Raw genomic sequence first — 7908 nt, 5'->3', positions numbered from 1 at the left:
TGTCCTCTGCAATATGCTCTGCTGACTTCAAATTGAACTAAAACGCTTCTAGGTGACAATTTAATAGCAACTGAAGCTGCTTCAGATTATCCATAATACGATTTTCATGGACAGACGTAGATGACCATATACAGGTATGTTCGTGGATGCGTACTGCAATCTGATGTAGTAAAATCATGTTTGATCAAGCCTTATGAGTCAATTATAAAATTCCAGTTGACTTCAGTGGGGTTTGGATTGCATCCATATTATTCAAGGAATGAAAACCCTCGCTAGCAAGGCCAGACCTAAGAGCTTCTGCCCACCTTGCGGGGAAGGGCCACCACATACGAGAGGCCATACAGTAAAGCACGAGCTTAGTTAAGCACAATCCGGAGTTGTTACAAGAATAAGCGGAGATAAAAGTGATCACAACAGGTATACTTAAGGAGAAATAAAGAAGTGTCTAGCCATCGGGGCCACCTGGAACACCCTTCCAAGGGAAGCTGCGAGGTGACTTAGCAGGACGCGGTGCCTGTGGATGCAGAACATGGACACGCTGCTCTGGGGGTGAAGCTCAGCTGCTGTTTAACCCACCCAAAGCCTGTCCTGCTGCTGCCACCTCCACCCCAGCCCACTCCTGGCTGCCCGGCCCCAGCCTGGCCCTCTGTTCCTGCCTGGGGTGAAGAGAACCCTGTCCCTCATGCTTCGGGCACCACCGTAGCCGTGAGGTGAAGCCCCGACTTAGAGGCCTCTCAGGCTCTGGTACGAGCCTACCCTGACGGCGACTCGCAGACCTTTCCGGGAGTTTGTGCTGCCCAAGCCTTGCCTGTGGGTTGCCTGCTCATGTGGTGGGCGACAGCAGCACCCACGCTCACCCCAAACAGAGCGGGCAGAAGGACAGGCAGAAGGACCACCACCACCACGCTCATGGGGGTAGGAAAGGGCACACACCTCACCTGCCCTCAGCACCCTGACAGAGACGTTCACCCCTCTCCCGCAGCAGAACTCCTCTCTTATACGGAGGTTTCAGCCCACTGTAATTAGATTCCACGGATTTAATCCCCTGGGAATGCAGCAATTACCATATACCTGACAAGTGCTAAATGCTGCATTCCGAGGGGATTATCACCTCTGGCTGAACAGAGAGAAAAGGGGAGGGGAAGAGAAATTTCCACTTCCCCACGGCTAGGGGAGTATGATGAAAACTGCGATTTGCTGCAGCTGCGGGTCCTCCGTGGGCCGGGCGAGCAGGGCACCCAGGAGAAGGCATGCCTGGTGCAAAGGCTTCAGCTCTAAAGTATGGGTAACGCTGCACATGTGGGTCACCCGCCCCCGTTCTTTTGGTGCTGGCTCCAGCTGGTGTGTGTTTATAGAGGGATTTTTATTAATGCTGGTGCTACACAGAGCAAATAGACTGCAGAATAAGTGAGATTAAGACAATTGGTTTAATAGACTTCAGAAATAAATGAGATTAAATCAAAATCATATGCACAAAATATGGCATTGGCAAAGAGGCATTTATATAGTGTTTTTATACCCTGTGACATACAGTTTATTACAGCTTGTTAAAAAGCACAGAGTTGGTATAAAGGTCCTTCTATTCTTTTGCATTATCTTATCTCAGCTATTTACAAGATTCACAGTGTGATCTTGCGAGGGCATCATTCATTGTAGATAAACCGCTTGGGATCATCAGATAAAAGGCATAATTTAACAGCGTGATAATAGCAGCATTTATATATACCAACATTCACCCCGGTGATTCCGAAGCGTTCTGCAGGGTTGGCAAACTGGAACGGAGGGACAGCTCTGCTGGTCTAACCCGTGTTCCTCCTGGCGAGACTGTACCGGGCCAGATCCAACTGGAGGTAAAGGTCATCAAAGTAAAATAATTTGATTTTGAGTTGAAGCGAGCACCCTGCTGTTGCAAAAACCGTTGCAGGACTCCGATGAGCAGAGTGGGGTAGGATCCCCTTTATGATTCACGGCAACGACAACGTGTTGTCCCCAAGAGCGTGCTGTACGCTGGCTCGCTGCACTTGGGGAGGGAGCCGCGCGCTGAACTACTTTTGCTTCCTGCCACACCTCAGACCAAGTCCGTAGTACAGAGAAATATTCTGCCGTGCCACTGTACCGCGCCGGTTATAGCGGCAAACCCCTCCCCAGATAGGTACGGCTCGTCTGGGCAGTACCGGACTCTTTTCTTCTCCTAGAAGTGCAGAAGTACTGCTGTATTTAAATAAATAACACATATAATGTATAAGTATGTACATTATTGTGGAGAAGCAAGAACAAAGAAACAAAAATAAAACCAAAACCATTTTAACAATGGGTGAGAGTCAGTCAGGTCAGAGGGAGGGCAATTGCTGGAGTCCTGATGGAGGCTGAAGAGGAGAACCTTCCCTGCCTGCGAGGCCATACTCGCACTACATCCATTTGTGACACTGTAGTTCAGTCCTATACTTGTCATAAGGTTTTACCTATTTTATTACATGAACCGAAATTCATTAACCTCGTTGTATGAAATCTGCACTAGTATTAAAATTTGTGCACACCCCGAACGTGGAGGCACAGCCGTGGCTGACACCAGCAGAAGCAGCTGGTTTGCCTGGGTTTGCCCCGGCATCAGTGGGGACTGAGGGGGGCTGCGGTCCTCGCCCACCCGGGCCGTGCTGTGCCGTACAGACGGCAGCACTGGGAAGACTGTGACACCCTGCTATGATGGCTTTATGCTACATGGGAGAAAACCCAGCTCTGCATATGCAGGTGCACGTGTGCCAAGAGCATCTATGGATGCTGAAATGGTATTTTGAAGATTTCAGGATAATAAGCCAAGCTTCTTGTTGGTCTCTCATGAAGGCCAAGGTCACATATATATCCATTTAATGCCAGCTAGATCCATACAGGGTTTGTCAGATGACGCCATCTGCGTTCTTCATCACGTACAAATCCATTGTTTGACTGAAATAAATCAAGCGCAGGGTGTGGTGTTTCTGCATTTCCTAACTCATTAGCAAGAGTTTGAAGATTACTCCTGTCTTTCAGTAGCACGGTAAACCTGTTTATACAAACAAAAAGAAAATAATTATTAATTGGCTAACAATAACAGGTCACTTGGATTTCTTGAAAATCACACAAATCCCTTGATGGCAACAGCAGTGTGTGCTTCTTGTTCTCGTAGCTCTTCTGAAAATTTGGAGCCAGAGGTGCTAGTACAATTTCTGTTAATGTTCCCAGCCATGTTTCCCCGTTCCACATGCTCTGGGACACAACCTGCTAATTCTTCTCTATCTGTTAGACCCTTACAAAGTCGCTGTGCTCAGGACCGATACCAGCACCGATAAGGCGGCAGGAAGGGATGGGATGCAGAACGGGGAACTAGCCGTAGGATCGCTCCCGTGTCAGACCAAAGGGAAGGCACGTCGACACCGCTCCCCCCCAGAGGGACTGGGGTGTGAATGTGTTGACCTTCCCACTGGCAGTGTGGTCCCTACCCCTCTCAGGCACCCAGGACTAGCAAGCCAAATCATTCACGGCTCTCCCCTTGTCTCCTCAATCCAGTTCCACCCTTGTTTGCATGAAAAGTGGCCTTGCCTTGGCCAAACTGTCGTCCTTTATTCCTGGAGCCACAAATTTCAGGGTAGCGCACACTGCTGACCAGCTTTGAGGCAATTCTGGTTCTTTTGGACTTCCACAGTTATCCCAGAAGACAAGCCTGAGAGTTACCTGCCCGCTTCCCCGGGAGGGCCTGGTCCCCGTCCCCCCATCACCTCCCTGCGGTCTGCAGGGGATGTCAGGCCCCGCTGCCCTTTTAAAACCTCAGCTGCATCTGTAACCCGTGTGAAACCTTGTCCCTGTTGAAATCAGTCTGGAACCTTCCACTGACTTCAATAAAGCGAGGAGTCTATGATATGATTCGATGATTCGCTATGATTCAATGATTCGCTATGATTCGCTTCTTGGCAAAGAGAAAATAAAATCAAAAAGAGGTAGGAAGAGCCCATTGACAAGTTAATCCTCTCAGTGGCTCTGGGCTGACATTAAAACTGTTGCAACCAAACCCAACCAGCTAATGACACCGAGTTAAAAACCTGTTCTTGCCTTTGCAAGCTGTCACCGGGCTTTGTCTTCAACTGGGGAGGAAGAAACGGTATGCTCCGCAAGTGAATGAGACACATGCGTGTGAGCAGGGAGATCAGAGCATGCAAAACTCATTAGAACAAAACATACACTGAGGTCAAAGCAACATAAAAATGAAAGCGTTTTGTGTTCCTCATTTGCTTGACTCATTGAATGTACGGTTATGTACGTGCCTGAACCAGACTTGGCTTATTTGCCTTACATACTACGAAGTTGCATGTAATTACCTACACTGTTCCAATGGGCACCTGTTCTGCAGTAATTCCGAATTAATGTATTAGCCAAAGCCTCAAAGGGATGAACAAGAATGTTAGCTGAAAACTAGTTGCTTCTAATCGTCATGAAAACAAATGTCAAAAGAACATGTGTTTCTACTTAGCTAACTCTGCTTACTAGGTTTGAAGCTGTTTTGTGTTAGTTTCTACCATTTAAATTAAATGTTTTGTCTCTAACATACTTGATGTGGCTTTAAGAAGCTGTGCTTCCCCCCCATCCCCCTTATGAATCTTAATGTTTGGCTGGATTTGTTTGTAACATCAGACAAAAGACTGGCAGGCAGCGCTGGAGTGACATAGATTTTATGTTGAAACAAAGCAAAGCCGAAAAAAAAAAATCAATTAGGGGTCATTTAAACCCAAACTTTTCAATGAAAGAAATACTGTAATGGCATAGTAATACTTTGGGGTTTAGGAGTTCTTTTAATTCCTGAAAGAGCTATTTTGCACTGCCCCTCCTCCACTTCATCTCTGTGAATCTGCTGTGTTGCAGAATGAGTCAGCGCTGGAATATCCAAACTCCACAGCTGTGCATTAGCATTTGGGAAGAGTATCACTGGGAGTTCATATTTTACATGTGGAAGCAGTGACGCTCTTTTTCAAGCCACGCAGAAAGAATGGCTCAAAACATGACACGTATAGATCCGGCACTTGCCCTTCAGCAGCACTACGGCAACTTTCTGATGGGAGTTTTCTACGGATTTCCTTGGGCAACAACAGGCCCATCATGGAGATAGAACAAGCATAGCAGGGGCTGTTAAAAGATTTTCTGTACAGCACAATTTAGTGTTTGATGTCTTAAAAAGTGGATGTCTGCTTTTTTTTTTTTTTTCCTTTTTTCTTTCCCTATTACTTCTTCCTTGAGGCCATCTCATTACAAAAGGAACACTACATCTTTGTTTCCTAAGGAATAGAAGATCAGCTTCAGTTCTTCCCATAACAAATGTGTTATTAGAAAAGGAAAATAAATCCTGCTAATCACAGCACTTCGCTGGAGCTTGGCAATGGACTTAGGATGATAACTTTAAATCAGCAGGTCCCAAAGATGAGCCTTGACCCAGCTGGGATCACGACCTGGAAGTGCAGAAGGAAACGGGCACGCAAGCCCGGAACGGGAATCACAAGCCGAAAGCTTGGAAATGACCGCTTTGCATAAAAAAATACAGTCGTGACAATTACACCTTGGAATTCCAGGAGAATTCGGTCCCCAGCACAGACCGGGGAATGGAGCGAGACCGAATGGGGCCGGGTCTCTGGGACAGGAGCAGACGGAGGTGCGGGGGCAGCGGGTGGCGGGGGGACACGGGGCTCTCTGGGGGCCCAGCCAGGCTGGGTCGGGGTGCGCTGCAGCCCCCCGGGAGCCCCAGCCGCTGCTGGCCCGGCCAGGGCGGCGAGGAAGGAGCACACGTCTCCCGGCCACGTGAGCCGCAGCGACCGGGGCAAGGAAGGCAGGGACGATGTTCGAATGTCCAGCTCACATCTGGGCTGCATCTGCATCTGCTGCAGGAGCAGAGTTTGGAAATTTAGGCTGACAAAAGCGACTCCATTTATGCAACTTGTGTTGTGCCCCCAGAAGCACAAGTCCTCTTTTATGTGCGGATGGGATGTGCTTTTTTATGGGTTTCAGAGTAGATCGTCATGTTGGCATAAAATTATGCTGCACTTAATGGGTGAATGTTGATTTACACCAGCGGAGAATATAGCAAATTCACTTTTTCAGTACAGAGCATGAAGGTCTCCAAATACATTGAAGTGTTCTGCACCCGGGTTGCATTTGGGAGCGAAGACCCTTCCCTTCCCTGTGAGCTGCCAGAGCGCCCGTGGCAAACGCACGCTTTCATTTCAGCTTGCTCACCAGACGTGTTTGTGCAAAAGCCCCCAGGTAGCCCGCAGGAAGGTAGGGAAGATCCCCTTTCGCACAGGAGGGACTGGAACAACTTCAGGACAAGCTGCAGTCGTTATGTTGGGGAATAATTAAGCCTCAAAGACTCTAGCTGGCTTTAAGGACCGACACCATCCTGTCTGGCACAGGAGTTCTGCTGCATTGGAGATTTTGGTTAGCAGGAGTTTCATACCTTTAATTTGAACCACATTAAGTGTTCATTAGTATAGTGCAAAACTGAATACAAAACACTTCATTTACTGGATAACCACACTGTAAACATGTTTTGCCTGGATTGTGATGGATGATAAGATCTGTTCACAGCATTATTTACAACAGGATGCCCAGTGAGTAATCCGTACAGTAAAATCGGTAACATCGTGCACACAGCCAAGGTAGGTCAATTCTTAAGCTAAAATATTTGACATCTGTCATTGTAAAGAATGGCAAGTGAAAAGGGAAGACGCGGTGTCTGAGGACGCAGAAAAGCTGCTTTCTATTAAATCACACAGGTGAGAACAGCAATTTTCTGTACACCTTAGATGGCGTGAGTAGCACTGCAAATGTCAGCGGGATTTATTGAGCTCTGCAGAGAATATATTTGTCTTACAAAGGGAAGGGGATTCAACTTACACATCTAATTTTTCATGAGGGTTTGGAAGCCATTTTAAAAGTGGAATAAGTATCTCTGTAGTCTTTTTCCAGTCTCTTCTTTTTATACTCCTCCTCCTCCCTCCTTGAATCTGGCACTTATCCCAAAATGCACACCATGTTCAAGAGAGGGAAAACACTAACCCTGTATAATTTGAATAAATGAGCTCTACATATATTGCCACTTTTAGTTCAAATTATGCAAAAATCCAAGATAAATGAGGCTGAGCATAAAAGCCCCTTAGTGTGTAATTATAAATACTAAAATGGTGTATTTTTCCAAAACAAGAACCTTTTTTTTTTTTTTAATTTGCATACTCTGTCGACTTTTGACCTGCAATAAAAATGTAATACAAGTTGGTAAGTGACTGAGTCAGAACAGGACCTTCTGTTTGCATCATTCCTCCTGCCTTCTGGAGTTTCAGTCTTCAGCAATTTGCTTAGATTTATAGTCATCCACTGAGCAGCTTCAGCGTGTAACCAAAAGGTCTTGTCTTTAAACATGTAAACTGTTAGATTAAAATTCCTGGGCTTCAGGATATACAGAAATTCCATGGGTCAAATTATAGATAATAAGTATGGATCAAACCCTGAGATCCTTTTGGCTTGAATGTGTTTTTCGAGCACAGCTGTAATGACCAAGCAGGATGCCTCCAGCAGCGCTCAGCTGCCAGATGTGCGCCCAACACGTATCTGGTCGGGGCCGGAGCTCACTCGCAGCTCTGCTGAGCAGCATCAGGAAGGAGAAAACAGTAACGGGATAAAATCAGGACTAACTTTTTTACTCAGCCTCTCTTCAAGCTCATTTCTGTTCCCTTCTATTTCTGTTTCTATTCTAAAATATATGGGTTATCGTTAGAGAAATGGGTTCCAGGTACTCCAGTGTTTCAGGGTAGCTGTTTGGGATACAGACTTTTCCAGTTATTAATCTGCACAGACAAAAATGTTAAAACCTGTATGCTTTCAAAGCACCGTACA

The sequence above is a fragment of the Grus americana genome, chromosome 17, assembly GCF_028858705.1.
Source record: "Grus americana isolate bGruAme1 chromosome 17, bGruAme1.mat, whole genome shotgun sequence".
Classification (NCBI taxonomy): Eukaryota; Metazoa; Chordata; class Aves; order Gruiformes; family Gruidae; genus Grus; species Grus americana.
The sequence above is the reverse complement of the archived record's forward strand: the minus strand, read 5'-3'. Positions refer to the sequence as shown.